The 20,277-nt window shown below is 49.6% G+C and overlaps 1 protein-coding gene across 1 annotated transcript in view; it reads right to left on the minus strand.

The window, feature by feature from the left end:
- CSK (C-terminal Src kinase) overlaps positions 1–19,973 on the minus strand; it is a 58,008-nt gene extending 38,035 nt beyond the window's left edge. Inside the window, exon 1 of the mRNA XM_075576154.1 lies at positions 19,321–19,973. The gene's annotated coding sequence lies outside the window, so the exon portion shown is untranslated. The remainder of the gene's footprint in view (positions 1–19,320) is intronic.
- Between the last annotated feature and the right edge of the window lie 304 nt (positions 19,974–20,277).

Consider the following 20,277-nt stretch of genomic DNA (forward strand, 5'->3'; position numbering starts at 1 on the left):
AAGAAGCTGCCTGTTTCCTGATAGTGCTTTGTTTTTTCCCCATATTGGACACATTTTGGACTCCATAGGACTATTCTTATTGTGTGTATATAGGAGGGTCCACAGCACACCATGTGTATTTATTCATGCAAAATCAATTAGGTTTCATTGATTATTCAGTAAGAGATTATGTATTGATTTATAGGTTTTTATTCTATTTAATTATTTTGTATTTTTCTATTTTTTGTTGTCATACCTCACCCAAAGCGCAGTCCTCAATTGTATATATTTGTGAATACACATATATATATATATATACATATATACACACACATATATATATATACACACATATATATATATATATATATATATATATACACTTATATAAACACACACATATATATATATACTAGCTGAGAGCCCCGGCGTTGCCCGGGATGTTTGTGGTGTGGGTGTGGCATTTGGGTGGGGAGTGGTCCACACGGCCCATGTGCGGTGGTAGTGCTGCTGTGGCTGTACTGATGGTGATTGTATCGGTGTGCTGATTTGGGAGGGTTTGGTGCTGATGTGGGGGTGCGGATGTGGGTGTGCCGATGGGGGAGGTGCAAAGGTGGCGATGTGTGGGTGCTGATGGGGGCTGGGAATGGCGGGGAGCCGAGAATGCCAGTGTGCTTAGGTGGAGGGTGGTGAAGGGGGGGGTGGAGGGGAGGTGAAAGGGGGGTGGGTGAGGGGAGGGTGAGGGGAGGTGAAGGGAGGTGAAGGCCGCTCACTCACCCGTCCGGAAGCTCCCACGTGGATCTGAGGCGGGAGGCAGCGTGTTGTGGCCGCTCCCCCGCTGTGTCCCGGGCGCTCGCTCCCCCGCTGTGTCCCGGGCGCTCGCTCCCCCGCTGTGTCCCGGGCGCTCGCTCCCCCGCTGACTGTAGCGGCGCCGGGGGGGGGGGGCTGAAAGCACGGGAGACACGGGGAGAGGAGGCGGTGCGCGCGGGTGTGGAGGCTGATGTTCGGGGAGGAAGAGGCGGAGGCTCCGGGACCGGCGGGTATGTGAGCCCCACCCCCCGGGTTATACATGCTGCTAATGTACACCCCCCCTACTGTGTGTGGTGTGTGTGTGTCCCTGTGTGTGTGTGTCCCTGTGTGTGTGTGTTCCTGTGTGTGTGTGTGTGTCCCTGTGTGTGTGTGTGTGTCCCTGTGTGTGGTGTGTGTGTGTGTGTCCCTGTGTGTCCCTGTGTGTGGTGTGTTCCTGTGTGTGTGTGTGTGTGTGTGTGTGTGTCCCTGTGTGTGTGTGTGTCCCTGTGTGTGGTGTGTGTGTGTGTGTCCCTGTGTGTGTGTGTTCCTGTGTGTGTGTGTGTCCCTGTGTGTGGTGTGTGTGTCCCTGTGTGTGTGTCCCTGTGTGGTGTGTGTGTGTGTGTGTCCCTGTGTGTGTCCTTTGGCCCGTCACTCCACCTCAGGCCAATGAGAGGTGTGCGGGGGCGGCCCAAGGGACCAATCAGATTTCCCCTAGGGACACCGGACATCCAGGCAGGCAGGCAGGCAGGCATACAGTGCTTTCACTAATATAGTATAAGATTATATATATATATATATATATATATATATATATATATTGTGACAGAAACCAGGGGATGGTAATAAATTCCGTATATAGGGCTCCCAGGATACTAGACAGTTTCTATCCTGTTTGGCCTGGGAGTGCAGCCTTATAATACATACACTCCATCCCACAGTTTGGCAAGCGCTGGAACTGAGGGATGAGAGATCCAGACCAGAGTTTGTCTGCTGCCTGATTTCTGTCACCTGTCATGCTAATTAGGAATCAGGTATGAAAGACTGATTTCCTGTTTGCTCTGGTCTCCCCACAAGAGCCAGGAGGCTGGAAGGCTGCTGAACTACAGAGGGGAGAAGCCTCTTCCCCAAACAGGTTCAATCTTTCTGTTCATTTGTGTAAGACTGCAAAAGTACCGTGTTTTGATGTTGGAAGTGGAAAAGCCACTTCCAACCCTGAGTCAGGGATATCTAAGTTAAGTTATCGCTCAGGTGAGCAGCTTTTGTTTTGATCTGTTTTCTGTTGTATGCACTGTGGCAGTCTCAGTGCCTGGGACTGAATAAACCAGGCATAGCCTGTTTAAAGGAACAGTACGTGACGCCTCATCATTTAACCTACCCTAAAAGACCGTGTTCTAAACAGTCCCGGACAAACGACGGAGCCCCGGAGTAAGCCGTTTGTCACATATGGTGGAGAATGCGGGCAGAGCACTAGGGGGTCTGCGGGTTGAAGAACTTTGAAAAAAAAAAAAAAAAAAGTTTTTTTCATCCTCTGCAAACAAGATGGAAGACGTGGTGGGTGCGCTGGTACGCAATGTCGCTGCCCAGAAAGACGCGAATGAAACCCAGCAACAGCTGTTAATAGCCCAGCAAGAAACTAATGCAAACCAGCAGCAGACGAATGCAGCCCAGCAACAGCTGCTAATAGCCCAGCAAGAGATTAATGCCAACCAGCAACAGGCGAATGCCAACCAGCAACAGGCGAATGCAAACCAGCAACAGACGAATGAAGCCCTGCAAAACGCGAATGCAAACCAGCAAGAGACAAACCGCTTGCTGAGAGAGGAGCAACAGCGGTTCGCTCAGGGCTTACAGCAGGAACTCGAGATCCTGAGGCGGACTATCAGTAACCTTCCACTGGCAGCGGCAGCCCCAGTACCGAAAATGACCAGGGCAAGCCACTACCTTCAGAAGATGGGACCCTCGGATGATGTGGAAGCCTATCTTCTCACGTTTGAACGCACGGCACAGAGAGAGGGATGGCCAGAAGCTGAGTGGGCTGGTCTAATCGCACCCTTCCTAAGCGGCGAACCCCAGAAGGCTTACTTTGATCTAGAGCCAGCCGAAGCTAACGTCTATGCAAAATTGAAGTTCGAGATCCTCGCCCGCCTCGGCGTAACCACGGCTGTTCGCGCCCAAAGGTTTCACGCATGGTCCTTCACGATGGATAAAGCCACCCGAAGCCAGATGTATGACCTCATCCACCTCGCCCGGAAGTGGCTACAACCCGAGATCAACTCAGCCAGCCACATCGTGGAACGGTTGGTCATGGACCAGTTCTTGAGGAAACTAAATCCCCAGGAGAAAAATTACTCCATAGTAGAGAAAGAGTGTCTCGCAATAAAGTGGGCTGTAGAGACGCTCAAATACTACCTGTTGGGGAGAAAATTCCGGTTGGTCACAGATCATGCACCCCTTACCTGGATGTGTCAAAACAGGGAAAAGAATGCTAGAGTGACCAGGTGGTTCCTAAGCCTACAACCCTTTAAATTTTCTGTGGAACACAGGTCAGGGCACAAACATGGCAATGCTGACGGGTTGTCAAGGATGCACTCCCTAATATCCATGGTCGCTCATCCCTCGAGGTCTGAGCTGGGGGGGAGGATATGTGACAGAAACCAGGGGATGGTAATAAATTCCGTATATAGGGCTCCCAGGATACTAGACAGTTTCTATCCTGTTTGGCCTGGGAGTGCAGCCTTATAATACATACACTCCATCCCACAGTTTGGCAAGCGCTGGAACTGAGGGATGAGAGATCCAGACCAGAGTTTGTCTGCTGCCTGATTTCTGTCACCTGTCATGCTAATTAGGAATCAGGTATGAAAGACTGATTTCCTGTTTGCTCTGGTCTCCCCACAAGAGCCAGGAGGCTGGAAGGCTGCTGAACTACAGAGGGGAGAAGCCTCTTCCCCAAACAGGTTCAATCTTTCTGTTCATTTGTGTAAGACTGCAAAAGTACCGTGTTTTGATGTTGGAAGTGGAAAAGCCACTTCCAACCCTGAGTCAGGGATATCTAAGTTAAGTTATCGCTCAGGTGAGCAGCTTTTGTTTTGATCTGTTTTCTGTTGTATGCACTGTGGCAGTCTCAGTGCCTGGGACTGAATAAACCAGGCATAGCCTGTTTAAAGGAACAGTACGTGACGCCTCATCATTTAACCTACCCTAAAAGACCGTGTTCTAAACAGTCCCGGACAAACGACGGAGCCCCGGAGTAAGCCGTTTGTCACAATATATATATATATATATATATATATATATATATATATATATATATATATATATATATATATTAAAAACACAGAAAAAGAAACCTCTAAAAAGCACTCAAACAAATAATGCAAAATAACAATAGTAATTTATTAAATTAAAATAAGATGAAAAACAAAAAACAGCTGACTGAAACCCTGCCTGACTAAGGCTAAGGCCCCGCTCCCAGAGTCAGCGCACCTGCGCTGCTGACAGGCGGTGCGCTGAGATACACAGACCGCGATCTGCGGTCTGTAGGGAGCGGGAGCCGGAGCGGGAGGTGGGCGGGAGGTGGGCGGTTTGACAGGGAGGGGGGGCGTGGCTTGAGCGGAGGGACCCGCTACTCTCCCCCCCCCTCCCTCCACGGACTCGGGCTGGAGCTGGAAGGTAAGTTTAAACACACACACGCAGGCACTCATTCATACACGCGCACACGCACACACAGGCAGGCACTCACGCACTCATACACACACACGCGCGCGCACACACAGGCAGGCACTCACGCACTCATACACACACACAGACAGAGGCAGGCACTCACGCACTCGGGCACACACACACACACACAGACAGGCACTCACGCACTCAGACACATACACACACACACAGGCAGGCACTCACGCACTCATACACACACACGCGCGCACACACAGGCAGGCACTCACGCACTCATACACACACACACACACAGACAGAGGCAGGCACTCAGACACATACACACACAGACAGGCACGCACTCAGACACACACACAGAGAAAGGCACTCACCTGCTTTCACTCCACACTCCTCCCCGCTCCCCGAAGCCTCTCCTCCTCCCGAAGCCTCCCCTCCCCATTGGCTCACAGCCACACACGTGACGCGTCAACGCTAGGAAACACCATTCTCTTGTGTCTCCTAGCGGCTGACGCGCGACAGCGTGTAGTGCTCTGTGCAGCCAGGGGGGACCGGGACCGGCTCGCGAGGATTCCCCTGCTGGTGGGGAACTCGCGACCCGCCGCCCGCGCCAACGAGCGCAGCGGGACCGAGGCCTAAAGCAAAATAAATTAACATGAGACAATAAAAAAGATATAAATAACCCCAAGAAAACTAAACTATCATAAAAAAAAAAAAAACATATAATGAACAAAACAGAGTTCCCATAGTGGTCTTATTTACTGAGGTTTTGTTCATTATATGTTTTGGGTTTTTTTTATGATAGTTTAGTTTTCTTGGGGTTATTTATATCTTTTTTATTGTCTCATGTTAATTTATTTTGCTTTAGTCAGGCAGGGTTTCAGTCGGCTGTTTTTTGTTTTTCATCTTATTTTGATTTAATAAATTACTATTATTATTTTGTATTATTTGTTTGAGTGCTTTTTAGAGGTTTCTTTTTCTGTGTTTCTATTATCTATTCCATTCCTCTAGCACTGCCTAGCAGATTATTTTTTCCGTTATTTTTTGGTAAAAATAGGTTTAGACATTGCATTTATTATTTGGTTGTTGATGCGGTATTCATTTTTGTGTATGTTATATATATATATATATATATATATATATATATATATATATATATATATATATATATATATATATATTATATATACTGTACACACACACACACACACATATATATATATACATATATATATACACATAGATACATATATATATACACATATATACATATACACACACACACACACACACACACACACACACACACACACACACACACACACACACACACACACACACACACACGTGAAAAAGAAAGTACACCCTCGTTGAATTCTATGGTTTTACATATCAGGACATAATATCAATCATCTGTTCCCGTGTTTCTTATGCTCCTTAGCAGGTCTTACAAATAGGTAAATACAACCTCAGATCAACAACAACACATGACATATTACACTGTGTCATGATTTAACAAAAATAAAGCCAAAATGGAGAAGCCATATGTGAAAAACTAATACCTTATGATTCAATAGCTTGTAGAACCACCTTTAGCAGCAATAACTTGAAGTAATCGTTTTCTGTATGACTTTATCAGTCTCTCACATCGTTGTGGAGGAATTTTGGCCCACTCTTCTTTACAACATTGCTTCAGTTCAGTGAGGTGTGTGGGCATTTGTTTATGCACAGTTCTCTTAAGGTCCAGCCACAGCATTTCAATCGGGTTGAGGTCTGGACTTAGACTGGGCCATTGCAACACCTTGATTCTTTTCTTTTTCAGCCATTCTGTTTTAGATTTGCTGGCTTGCTTGGGATCATTGTCCTGTTGAATGACCCAATTTCGGCCAAGCTTTAGCTGTCGGACAGATGGCCTCACATTTGACTCTAGAATACTTTGGTATACAGAGGAGTTCATGGTCGACTCAATGACTGCAAGGTTCCCAGGTCATGTGGCTGCAAAAACAAGCCCAAATAATCACCCCTCCACCACCGTGCTTGACAGTTGGTATGAGGTGTATGTGCTGATATGCTGCATTTGGTTTTCGCCAAACGTGGCGCTGTACATTATGGCCAAACATCTCCAATTTGGTCTCGTCTGTCCAAAGGACATTGTTCCAGAAGTCTTGTGGTTTGTTCAGATGCAACTTTGCAAACCTAAGCCGTGCTGCCATGTTCTTTTTAGAGAGAAGAGGCTTTCTCCTGGCAACCCTTCCAAACAAACCATACTTGTTCAGTCTTTTTCTAATTGTACTGTCATGAACTTTAACATTTAACATGCTAACTGAGGCCTGTAGAGTCTGAGATGCAATTCTTGTTTTTTTGCAATTTCTCTGAGCATTGCTCTGTCTGACCTTGGGGTGAATTTGCTGGGACATCCACTCCTGGGAAGATTGGCAACTGTCTTGAATGTTTTCCACTTTTGAATAATCTTTCTCACTGTAGAATGATGGACTTTAAATTGTTTGGAAATGGCCTTATAACCCCTCCCAGATTGATGGGCAGCGACAATTGCTTCTCTAAGATCATTGCTGATGTCTTTCCTCCTTGGAATTGTGTTAACACACACCTGAATGCTCCAGACCAGCAAACTGCTAAAACTTCAGCTTTTATAGAGGTGGTCACACTTACTGATGATCAATTAATCAAGGGCATTTGATTAGCAGCACCTGTCTGCTACTTAGCATCTTAATTCCTATGGAAGCAGTATGGGTGTACTTAGTTTTTCACACATAGCTTCTCCATTTTGGCTTTATTTTTGTTAACTAAATCATGAAACTGTGTAATATGTCATGTGTTGTTCATCTGAGGTTGTATTTACCTAATTTCAAGACCTGCTAAGGAAGAGATGATTGTTATTATGTCCTGATATGTAAAACCATAAAATTCAAAGAGGGTGCACTTTCTTTTTCACACAACTGTATACACACTTTAACTTATGGTGAATTGCAAAGCCAGTGCAACCAAGCTCACACTGATGAGACCCATAAGGTCGAAACAGCTGTCGGTGAGTGGTTTGACTGGCTTTGCATCTCATCCCATGCTGTGCTTAAAAGCTGTGTGAACAGCAGAGCATTTGCTTACAAGGGTTCCATGTAGAAATGGATTTCAGGCAAAAGGTGACACGGTGTGCCCATTTGCATTTCATTTCCCAGAATCCCTTGCTGCAGCGGAAGCACTGTATGTGAGGTGATAATGGTGAAAGGCAGGGTTGCAGACCTGTCTAAGACATGTGAATGTGCTCACAAGTGATTATATTTAATCTATTGGATATAGATATAGATATCTTTATTGGTATCGGCCCGTCCGTGTACCAAGCGCTTCACGGCAGTAACACACGAGACAAAGCCGGAGACAGAAAAGGGAATATGCGCTACAGACAAGTCCCTGTCCCGAAGAGCTGACACTAAGTGATAAAGAGGGGGAACAGAGACAGTATGATGGTGTACACAGGGCTGTGCCCTCCTACCGTCTCTAACCTCTCCCACTTGCCCTTAGACTGTGAGCTCTGCGGTGGCAGGGACTCCTTTTCCAAATGTCACTTTTATGTCTGAAGCGCTTCTTCCCATGATGTGTTATATTATTATTACGGTCACGCGTGTGCTACTGCTGTGCAGCGCTGAGTACATAAACGGTGCTATGTAAATAAAGATTGTGCATGCATACTTTGGGGTAAAGGACGTTTTATCTGCGAGCCACAAAGGGTCAGACATGGGCGGTCTCGGATATTTGGTCGCGCCAGTTGTGCCGTGACTCACTCCACCGCCGGCTGCTAAGGTAAGTAAACTCCCTACCCTAACCGCTAAACCCCTAAAGTTACACCCCTACCCTAACCGCTAAACCCCTAAAGTTACACCCCTACCCTAACCGTCAGGGAATACGGAAGCTGCCGAGACTCCCTAACCCCACAGCTCTACCCCAAAGGGGAATTTAAAACTGGGTCAATAGGTCTTCATGCCGCAGAGAAGGTTAGACGTTGGAGTCGAGTATTCATTTGCCCATGACGTACCCAGAACGTCATAAGGGCCCTTATGTCGTTCCGGGTACGTCATGGGCCCTTATGATGTTCCGGGTACGTCATGGGTCCTTATGTCGTTCCGGGTACGTCATGGGCCCTTATGATGTTCCGGGTACGTCATGGGAAAATGCACGGGGGGGTGTGGGGTCGATGGAAGAGATCAGGCTGACCACTAGGAGCAAACAGCCTGATTGAAAAATAAGTCAGCCCCCTGTTTCCTGTATCTGGGGACCAGCCGCATCACATGGTCACTCCAGGAACACATCGTTGGATCAGCTAGGACGAAAGTGAACGAAGGACCGTGACATGTTTTGTCGGGTAAAAAGAGGCCGATATACTTGTTTTGAAAAAAGGTGTAAATTAAAACGCATTCCTTAAACTTAACATTTACACTGTTGAAAAAAAATAAGTCAGGGATGGTTTCTACAGCCCTTATCTAATGTCTTTTGGAGAAAAACAACACAGTGAATGGTTTTACCATTGTTTGCATTGTAATTGTGAGGCCATCGTTAGTCCGACAAATAAACCGGAGACGTTGGAACCGGTGTTCCCGGAGAAAAGGAAATATTGCAGGAAGAGAGTGGTCACCTACGCCTGGATCCTTCTTCCTGTGATGCGTATCAGAGCTTGAAAAAAGGGGGTGGTGGAGGGTCGGGCTCCAGATCTCCTTACCCAGCTTCAAGAACCCCCCCAGAGTGACACAACCCGTGCACACACACAGACTAATGCAAACACTGCACGATATGAGCCCCGAGCTTGCGATCCCAAAGGAAGAGAATCTCACCCTCTGTCCCAATGGGGTCACCACTAAAAATCGATGGCGCCACCTGTCTCTGCAGCCACTCCTCCATTTAAAAGGGTCTCGTCTGCCCGCTTCTGACCTTCTCCCCACCACAAACTCTGCAGGAAACGCCACAGCCAGCGTATTCTCCGCAGGGAACCCAAAGTCGCAGGAGCAGAGCCGGGACATAGCCAGGACTGTCAGACAGTGTCCAGGGGCAGCGGGGGCAGCGGGGGCAGCGGGGGCAGCGGGGGCAGCGGGGGCAGCGGGGGCAGCCCCCCCCCCACCCCCCGCATGTTTAGTTGGTCGTTCTTAAAGCTCTCCCCCCTCACTATACGGCCAGGCGTCTGTTTTCACTTAAAGTTTTCCCTGCTCACAGGTTATTTTTATTTAAACTGTGTATTTGGTGCCTACAAAAGGAGGCCAGAACCTAAAATGTATACAGCAGCCGGGTCGCTCTCAGATGGTGCCAATCGTAGACCTCAAAAGAACCTCCTCTGAGAATTTTTTTTTCTCCTGATAAGACCCTTTGTGGGCTGCATGGAAAAACAGCTCTGTGCTGACAAGAGGAGGAAGGAGAATAAGCAAGAGTTAGGCTGCGCTTATAGAGACGGCGACGCGACATTGTGTCAAAACAAATCCATTTACTCCATCGCAAGCACTTATAGTAAGCGCGACGGAGCGACCAAAAATGTCGAAGCCGGTTAAATTTGATTTTTTAGAGACAGTCGACACATGACTGTCTCTAAACCAGAGCGCGCTGCCCGCCCCCTTCGTGACGTCACTGGCCTTGTCGCCAGTGACGTCGCTTAAAACTGAATTAGAACTTTCGTTAGTGGCGACGGGTGACGTCATCCGGTCGCGTTGCCCTCACTATAAGCGCGGCCTTAGGCTGCGCTTATAGTGACTGCGACAGCGACATCGCGTCAAAACAAATTTATTGCCGCCGCCGCGTGCGCTTATAGTAAGCGCGACGCGACACCTTGGTCGCGATCGCTGGAAGTCACTTCGGTTAGATTTTTTTCAGCAACCGCAGCGTGACGTCGCCGGCACTATAAGCGCGGCCTTACAGTGCGGATACTCGGCTGCAAGTTTTGGGCCTGGTTAATCTGCTTTACAGGACCTGGCCCGATGTAGCAACGCTTACCGGCTCCAGAGGCCCACGACAGCGCAGCGTGAATCTCTGATGCTGGAGCTTGCCCCGGGGACCGGATAAGGGGTGATCCGGCTGCGACTTGGACATTTGAGACGAGACGTGTTTTCGCCCCCCCCCCCCCCGGTGTTTTGCAGCTGAATAAGCGCGAGGCTCATTCTTCCACCGGATGGAGGGGGGTCGCCCTCAAAAATGTCAGGGTGATTTGACACAAATCTGAATCAGAATCAGAAATAGAGCGACTCTAATTGTCCGAATGCGCCGGACGCTTTATCGGTGCCGTCGAGAGGATTCCCGCCACCAGCAAGAACAAGACTTCCCACCATCTTAATTTACACCATTGGTGGGTAACAGGCGGCCTGACGGGGGTGGGGGGGGGGTTTCACCTGTGGTCCCCCAACCTCTGGCCACCCCAGAAGTATGCCGAGATGTTGCGGGTGGGGATTGTGGCCTCATCCTCCTCCTAACGACGTGCTAATCCCCGCAAAACGAGACAGGTGGGACAGGACTCGCGGCTGCAACGTCTGGGTAACATGTGGCCCCTTTCCAGGGCTATGGGGCACACACAGGACATATCATGCGCTGCCACCGATTTACACGCGCCGGGTCGGAAACCGCAGTGGAGACCCCGCCATTTTGGGTCTCCGGGGGGTCTGGGTGCGCCGCGCTGACTTCATGTTGTAGAACCGGAGACAGATTGTAAGAGAAGTGTCCGGCGGAGGATGAAATGGAGCGCTCCCGGAAGCCCGGATACCATGGTAACCTCAGAGGCTGGAGAGGAAGAAACCCCCCGGACAGGACAAGCTCAGGGGGCCACGTTACTAAAACAGGAGGTGAAACCCCAAATAGGATTACGATGTTAAAGGAAATAGCTACTAGTGTTTAATGATGGTTATCTTACAGTAGTGAGCTGCTTCTCGTTTTCAAGGTCAGGGGAAGGTTACCTGATGCAGGGCATGTCCGGAGTTATTCCCCCGCTGGGTATTAATGGCCAAGTATAAAATATTTACAGCTGCGAGTGGCAGAAAGTCTCCTGTCTGGCAGCTTAATTATTGATGGAGCGAGGCGTGCAGTGGGAGGGTAAGAGACTGGCAGTGCGGGCAAGAGATGCCGCGAGGCGGGGGAGACGGGGGAGACACAACACGTCTCTACGTCACGTGTACAGAGCTCCCCAACCTCACAGGTCTCTTCTTCACATGTACAGAGCTCCCCAACCTCACAGGTCCCTTCTTCACATGTACAGTGCTTCCCAAACCTCACAGGTCTCCTCTTTACGAGTACAAAGCTTCCCAAACCTCACAGGTCTCTTCTTCACATGTACAAAGCTTCCCAAACCTCACAGGTCTCCTCTTTACGAGTACAAAGCTTCCCAAACCTCACAGGTCTCTTCTTCACATGTACAGAGCTTCCCAAACCTCACAGGTCTCTTCTTCACATGTACAGAGCTTCCCAAACCTCACAGGTCTCTTCTTCACATGTACAGAGCTTCCCAAACCTCACAGGTCTCTTCTTCACATGTACACAGCTTCCCAAACCTCACAGGTCTCTTCTACACATGTACAGAGCTTCCCAAACCTCACAGGTCTCTTCTTCACATGTACAGAGCTTCCCAAACCTCACAGGTCTCTTCTTCACATGTACAGAGCTTCCCAAACCTCACAGGTCTCTTCTTCACATGTACAGAGCTTCCCAAACCTCACAAGTCTCCTCTTTACGAGTACAAAGCTTCCCAAACCTCACAGGTCTCTTCTTCACATGTACAGAGCTTCCCAAACCTCACAGGTCTCTTCTTCACATGTACAGAGCTTCCCAAACCTCACAGGTCTCTTCTTCACATGTACAGAGCTTCCCAAACCTCACAGGTCTCTTCTACACATGTACAGAGCTTCCCAAACCTCACAGGTCTCTTCTTCACATGTACAGAACTTCCCAAACCTCACAGGTCTCTTCTTCACATGTACAGAGCTTCCCAAACCTCACAGGTCTCTTCTTCACATGTACAGAGCTTCCCAAACCTCACAGGTCTCTTCTACACATGTACAGAGCTTCCCAAACCTCACAGGTCTCTTCTTCACATGTACAGAGCTTCCCAAACCTCACAGGTCTCTTCTTCACATGTACAGAGCTTCCCAAACCTCCCTATATCCTTTGATTGATGCACATTAAGAATAAAACAGTGTTTATGAAAACCAACAACCCGTCGTTAAATAACTGTCCTGTCAAAACACAAGGACTCGCTCCTCGCTTATAGCGGCAGTGAGCGTGCGAGTGATGCCGCCAAAATGAACGAATGTGCGCGCGCCCGACGCGCCCGAGCGCAAATTTGGAAAAGACATTAAAAACTATTCTTGACGGCCGTGTCACGTGAGCAGTTCAATAGGGGTGACCCCTCATGTGACATCACGGCTACGCCTACAGGGCAGGATTCGCGCGCGAGTGACGTCACGTGGTCGCACTTATAAAACGAGGCCTAATGGGAATAAGCGCTGCAGACACAAAAGTTACAACCTAAGGGTACGGGAGAACTTGAGGGGCCGTAGCAAGTCCGTCCGTGCACACACATCTCACGTACACGCGGCGTTGTTGAACTGAAAGTGGCGTTCTGCTCGGCAGAACGTCGTCACGGCTCGCCGAGTGCAAACGCCGCGTCTGCTGGGGTGACACGGTCTGCCCCGCTTCCCGTCCCTGAAAAAAAGTACCGAGACGCCGCAAACGCCTTCATTCCACTTATTCCGGGGGTTCTCACCTCTGCCGCGTCTCCTCGCCCCCTTCCCACGCGGCTTTTCAGTCTTTACATTGGAGTCTCCGTCCAGAGGATAGAAGCATTAATAATAAGTGCCCGGGAACTTAAAATGGCGAGGTGCCAACATGACATGAGTTGCAACTGTGGAGTTGCAGTATAGTAGAAGCACTTGGGCAGCTAAAAAAAAAAAAGGTGCAATTCCATGTAGCTGGCTAAACAACAACCTTTTGTAAACAATGTAACAGCAATTGGCTTCTTTAAACTAATCTAACCGTTTTAAAAACAAAGATCTGTCTGTTCTTTTTCCTCTGGAAATTAATTACAAGTTTAATTTTTTCATGGTCTCGAGTGGGGGAGTGTTTGTCAATTGTGTTTTATTTCCCTATTCCCTCCCCCATCCTTATCAGAGTGACAATACAGATAAGGAGGGAGGGGTCGGGGGGAGGGGGCTTTGCCTGTGCAAACTCTTGCTGAACACACAGACGTCAGACACAAGAGAGCAGCGCGAGGAAATCAGCCCCCTCCCAAGTCTCAGCTCCCCGTGTTTCTATAATAACTTTAATAAGGATTTAATCATACTTATAGGGGCAGATTTGGGTAACAAGGTGTCAGTTACCCAGATGTGTCCCCTTAACCCTGTCACTGCCATTAGTACACTTTGCTCCTAGGAGGGACTGAACCCTTAACCCTGTCACTGCCATTAGTACACTTTGCCCCTAGGAGGGACTGCACTTTTCACACAATGTTTAATACCAAATTATACTTAATAGCCGTTAGGGCCTCAATTAGCAACGCTTATTCAGGACACACACATGACATTTCTCACCGACTTCCTAGCCTCGTACTAACCCAGGGAAGAGTGGGAGAAGGTCAGGTTTTAAGGATATCCCTGCTTCAGCACAGGTAGGTCAGTCAACGACTGAGCCGCTGATTGACCCGCCTGTGCGGACGTGGAGATATCCTGGCCTGTTAGTGGCCCTTGGAGACAGCGTCGGCCACTTCTGCTCCAACTGCTAAGTATGGAGACCTGAGCTGTTTTTAGGTCTGCAGAGAGCGTAACCGCAAGAGCGATAACACAGGCAGGCTGGGCGCTACGGGCACGATGCTAATTCCGTCTCGGCGCCCGCTGCAAGGGAGGGGTGCGTGGGTGGGTGCGTGGGGGGGAAGGAAGTGTGGTTGGTGACAATCTCGAAAATGCAAATGATGCAGAAAGGGGAACTGCAGAGTGAAAAGGGGACCATTTGCCTCCTTCCAAAAATAACATGGCCTTAAACCCCCTCCCCCCCCGTGCCACCAGCGTGCTCTGCCTCCCTGCCCAACCAGCGTTAACCCACATCAAAGACCAGCAGAGCGTTCATCACTGAGGCAAAAAGGACGATTCCCAAAATGCCCGCGCAGGCGGCCAGGGGGTTGACCGTTTCTCCGAGCTCTTGAATGAGGGAAGGTGGGCACGACCCAGAATCCTTTGCGAGCACGTTTTTTCAGGCATGGCAATCAACGGGTGTGGTGCGGCTCTCGGTGGTAACTTCCTCTTCAACGTGTGGTGCCCTGACAAATTCCCACGGTCTTTGGAAATCGTTTGGATTAAGTTGTCTTGCCGCATCAAATAAGGAAATAAGACTCTTCCTTTCCCCCCACCCTCACCCCTCTCCCGCAGCTGCGACTTCCGAGGTCCCCAGCCGTGAAAGTGACCCTGACCGGGGGTTAGTGACACAGGACACCGTGTTGTGTCCATGACAGAAAGGTGGGTCCCTGAGAAAATGACACAGGACATAGTGCTGTGATCCTGACAAAGAGAGATGGCACGGATGCGACCATGCCAGAGGTGACATAGGACACGGATGCGACCATGCCAGAGGTGACATAGGACACGGATGCTACCATGCCATTGGGTGGCACGGAAGCGACCATGCCATTGGGTGGCACGGAAGCGACCATGCCATTGGGTGGCACGGATGCGACCATGCCATTGGGTGGCACAGATGCGACCATGCCATTGGGTGGCACGGATGCGACCATGCCATTGGGTGGCACGGATGCTACCATGCCATTGGGTGGCACGGATGCGACCATGCCATTGGGTGGCACGGATGCTACCATGCCATTGGGTGGCACGGATGCTACCATGCCATTGGGTGGCACGGATGCTACCATGCCATTGGGTGGCACGGATGCGACCATGCCAGAGGTGATATAGGACACGGATGCGACCATGCCAGAGGTGACATAGGACACGGATGCGACCATGCCAGAGGTGACATAGGACACGGATGCGACCATGCCATTGGGTGCTTCCCAACAGAACAGCGCATGATCCAGGAATGGACAGGGGCCGTGCGCGCACAGCCGCCATTAATATTACTGCCGTGGCGCGGCAAACCCATCGCAGGTCGGGTAATCGTGCTCCAATGCTGTACCACGGAGTATCAATAATCACGTTATTCATACCGGGATGGGTATATCTGTCATTAACACAAAGCTGTATAAAAATGCATTAAAAAAACAAAAAAAAAACAAAAGTGCAATCCCTGCAAGCCGACCACCAAAAATGATTTTATTCAAAAGCATTTAAGATACTCCAACAAATGTAACTGTGATAAACGCAAAGATTTGTCTGCCTTTGTTCCTCTGGGAATGAATTACGAGATGTATGTCTTCCGGGCCTCTGAGTAGGGGTGTTTGCCAATTATGTATTTAGTTTCCTCTTATCCCCCCTGTCCTCATCAGAGCGACCATACAGATAAGGGGGTGAGGGGGAGAGGGGGGGGCTTTGCCTGCGCAAACCCTTGTTAAACACGCAGACGTCAGACACAAGGGAGCAGCGCGAGGAAATCAGCCCCCTCCCAAGTCTCAGCTCCCCATGTTTCTATAAAAAAAAGGGGGCAGATTTGGGGGAAGGCGTCAGTCACACAGATGTGGCCCCTTAACCCCGTCACTGCCATTAGTACACTTTCCCCTAGGAGGGGCTGGGAAAGTTGAGATAGATATAATATGAATCTGAACACCGCCCCCTCCTATTGCACCATATAAAAACCCCACTAATACACCACAAGATGCAAAAATAACGTAGCGCGGAGACCGGCAGCTTTTGTATTCGACGCCGATATAAACCAGCATGTTACGGGTTACATTTTACAAACAAGACGTTACACTAAAGGAAAGGTTCGCGTGTGCCTGACGTGTAAATCCCACACACGCCTCCTCTGCATCTGTGCCTCGCTGCGAACACGCTGTGAACAGCCAGCTCCGGCTTCTTGTGTTCGGTGTTATTACACCATCAGAAAGACGGACGCAACTCCCCTAACGGGTTAAAAAATAGCACGGAGGTCCCATGGTGTAGCACGGACGCCCCGCAATAAAAATGTGCGAGGTCTTGGGGGACGTGTGTGTGTGTAGGTATGTAAATACACACATATGTGCGTGTGGGTATGTGTATATGTATTGCTTTGCTAGTCCCATGCTGTGCTTAAAATCTGTGTGAATGGCGATGCATTTGCTTAAGTGGGCTCCATGTGAATGGATATTACAGGCAAAAGGTGACACATTATGTGCTAATTTGCATGTCTTTTCCCAGAATTCCTTGCTGCAGTGGAAGCACTGTATGCTGGGTGATGGTGGTTGACGGGCAAGGTTGCAGACCTGCCTGGGACATGTGAATGTGCTGACAAGTGATATTCTTTATTGGAGATATACACACACACACACATGTTCATGTGCATATATATATATATATACACACACACACACGTGGACATATTTGACGTTATTGTGGGTAAAAAAAGGCGACAAGAATCCTCCACTGTATAGCATATAGCAAATAAAATGATCACTTGTGAGCACATTCACCTCTTAGACAGGTCTGCCCCCCCGCCTTTCACCATTATCACCCAGCATACAGTGCTTCCACTGCAGCAAGGGATTCTGGGAAATGACATGCAAATAGCCCACGTGTCATACATACATACACTATTGTGTCTGTGAATTCCTCCACAATGCGACCACACTATGCCCGGTATAATCAGTGAGTGCATGTTGGTCCCGAGTTCTGCGTGTGTGCGGCTGAACGCATAACACCGCCTCAGCTCCGGCCGTGCCGGCAGGGAAAGTGTTACTGTCAGAGAATGACTTCCTGCGTGTGATATGATGCAGATCAGACAAACACCACTCAATCGCTTCTTTGTTTGTGTGTCAGAGCGCGTCCGTCCGTCCGTCTACAGGCGCCCTAATATCATTATCCATCCCGCTGTCTGTCCTCAGCAGAGGTGCAAGGTCACATGCCGTTACTAGGCACAACCCCAAGTGTCCCCTGTGAGGGTCTAACTGGTCAGTCCCTCCTGGGGATAAAATGCACTAATGGCAGTGACATAGTTAAGGGGTCAGACGCTCCCAGGGTCAAAATGATGGCAGACAGGAAGTGCCAGCGGCAGAGAGAACGGTACATACAGGAAGTAGCGGCAGCAGCGAGAGAACGGTACATACAGGAAGTGCCGGCGGCAGAGTGCGAACGGTTCCTACAGGAAGTGCCGGCGGCAGAGAACGGTTCATAGAGGAAGCGCCGGCGGCAGAGAACGGTTCATACAGGAAGCGCCGGCGGCAGAGAACGGTTCATGCAGGAAGTGCCGGCAGCAGAGAACGGTTCATGCAGGAAGTGCCGGCGGCAGAGAACGGTTCATGCAGGAAGTGCCGGCGGCAGAGAACGGTTCATGCAGGAAGTGCCGGCGGCACAGAACGGTTCATGCAGGAAGTACCGGCGGCACAGAACGGTTCATGCAGGAAGTACCGGCGGCACAGAACGGTTCATGCAGGAAGTACCGGCGGCAGAGAACGGTTCATGCAGGAAGTACCGGCGGCAGAGAACGGTTCATACAGGAAGTGTCGACGGCAGAGAACGGTTCATACAGGAAGTGCCGGCGGCAGAGAACGGTTCATACAGGAAGAAATACGGAGTAAAAGTGTGAGAATAGGAGCTCGGTTCTGTACCAACACCAAGAGACCCACAACCCCCTACGTGACTGAACATTACGGGGTGCGGTTTTATCATTGTAGGAAAAAGATATTATCTTCTCGTGTAAGGTTTTAATCTTCTGAAATCTTATTTCTCTCAGAAAGCTGCGAGCAACCGGAAAATAGCTGTTATCGCGGCAAAAAACAACCTTTTGGAAACAATGTAACCATTAAATTGGTTTTCTTAAACTAATCTAACTGTGTTTAAAGCAAAGATCTGCCCGCTTCTGAATTTCATGACGAAGTGCATTTTACCCCAGTCTCTAAGTGGGAATGTGTGTCAATCAACGTTCTTTCCCATTATCCCCCCACCCCCTTATCCGAGAGACAGAGATAGGGGGAGAGAGGGGGGTTTTGCCTGCACAAACTCGTTGAACATACAGACAGATACGGGAGCAGCGTGAGGAAATCAGCCCCCTCCCAAGTCTCAGCTCCCCGTGTTTCTATAATAACGTAAATAATGATTTAATCATACTTATAGGGGGCAGATTCTGGTAAAAAGGCGTCAATCACCCAGATGTGACCCCATAACCCTGTCACTGCCATTAGTGCACTTTGCCCCTAGGAGGGACTGACCCTTTATTTTGTGAATCAGACTTATCGCCTATTGCACCATATATAGAAAGACGAATGGTTGCCAAGATGCAGAAATAGCCTAGTTACGAGCAGCCAGGTGAGAATGGATGGGATAGCTGGGATCACGGGTACCAACTGAACCAGTCAGGGGGTGAACGTGGGCCAGATTCACTAAGGGTCACTAGGCTTTGGCAGGGCTCAAATGGGGGTTACGGTGTGCAGACACTTAGCACCCCTTAGCGAATCTGGGCCTGGAAGTCTGAGTAAATGTGCTCACAGAAAGCAGCAGTACAGAGACCCTGCTTCCTGTATTGGAATAAGGCGCGTAGCATATTCCTACACCCAAGAGCTTGCAATCTAATGCGGGGGCACCGGGAGACAGCGACCTCGCACATGGAGCCGACACTGGGATCACCCACTTCAAAGGCTGTCACATTTCCCCTCCGCTTGTATATTTCGGGAAGCTGTATACAGTATTGATGCGGGGGGGGGGGGGCTGTCACTGGGGTAGGGGGGTGACAGAGGTCAATCACACACTGACAAGACGGGGGGGGTCTCACCTGACGATGCAGAGATCCGGGGTCTTCCATGGAAGGGGGTTGTGGTAGAGGAGATTGGGGGGGGGGGGGGTGTAACAGTAAGGGGATAACCCTCCTGTATAAAAGGACAGCAAGAGAATCTGGGGGAGGGTAAGAGGAAGTGGGGGGGAGGGCAACGATGAGGAGGGTAATTAGGTGAGAGGGGTAAAATGTGCAGTTATAGGGGTGGAGTAATTATAGAATGAGGGGGTAATTATAAGGTGAGGGGGTAACTATGAGGTGAGGGGTTATTACACGGTATGGAGGTAATTATAAGGTGGGGAAGCAGGAGGAGCAGTTATAAGGTGAGGTGGGGTTAGTATAGGGGTGAGAAGGGGCTATTATAGGGGTGAGAAGGGGCTATTATAGGGGTGAGAAGGGATTATTATAAGGGTGGGAAGGGGTTATTATAGGGGTGAGAAGGGGGTATTATAGGGATGGGTGAGAAGGGGGTATTATATGGGTGGGTGGGGGGGCTTATTATAGGGGTGGGGGTTATGGAGATGACCTATATCCCCGGGATGAGGAGCCCCGCTGCTGGCTCGGGGACTCGGTGCTCGTTGCCTCCTCCGCTGTGGCCCTGACAGAGGAAACGGGTGCCAGGTCCATCCGCCGCACTGCGCATGCGCAGTCACAGCCCCGAGGCGAGCCCCGCGCTAGGGCGTCAGCCACACCGCCATCTTGTGGCTGGCGAGGGAGGGCAACATCCCGTGTGGCGTCCGCTGTCTGATTGGCTGAGACGCACAACGCGCCAACGTCACCTTGGATGGCGACGCAGGCAGCTCGTATTAGGACAAAGCTGGCGACGAGAGCACGCCCACAGCATGTAAACCGGGGCGCCATGTTGTGGTTGGCAAGCCCTGTTGACACATTGTCACTGTGTTGTGACTGATACAGGTGCCTGAGCTATCTCTTATTTTGTCCTGCTCTGTGGAATGA

This window comes from Ascaphus truei, chromosome 18, assembly GCF_040206685.1.
Source record: "Ascaphus truei isolate aAscTru1 chromosome 18, aAscTru1.hap1, whole genome shotgun sequence".
Classification (NCBI taxonomy): domain Eukaryota; kingdom Metazoa; phylum Chordata; class Amphibia; order Anura; family Ascaphidae; genus Ascaphus; species Ascaphus truei.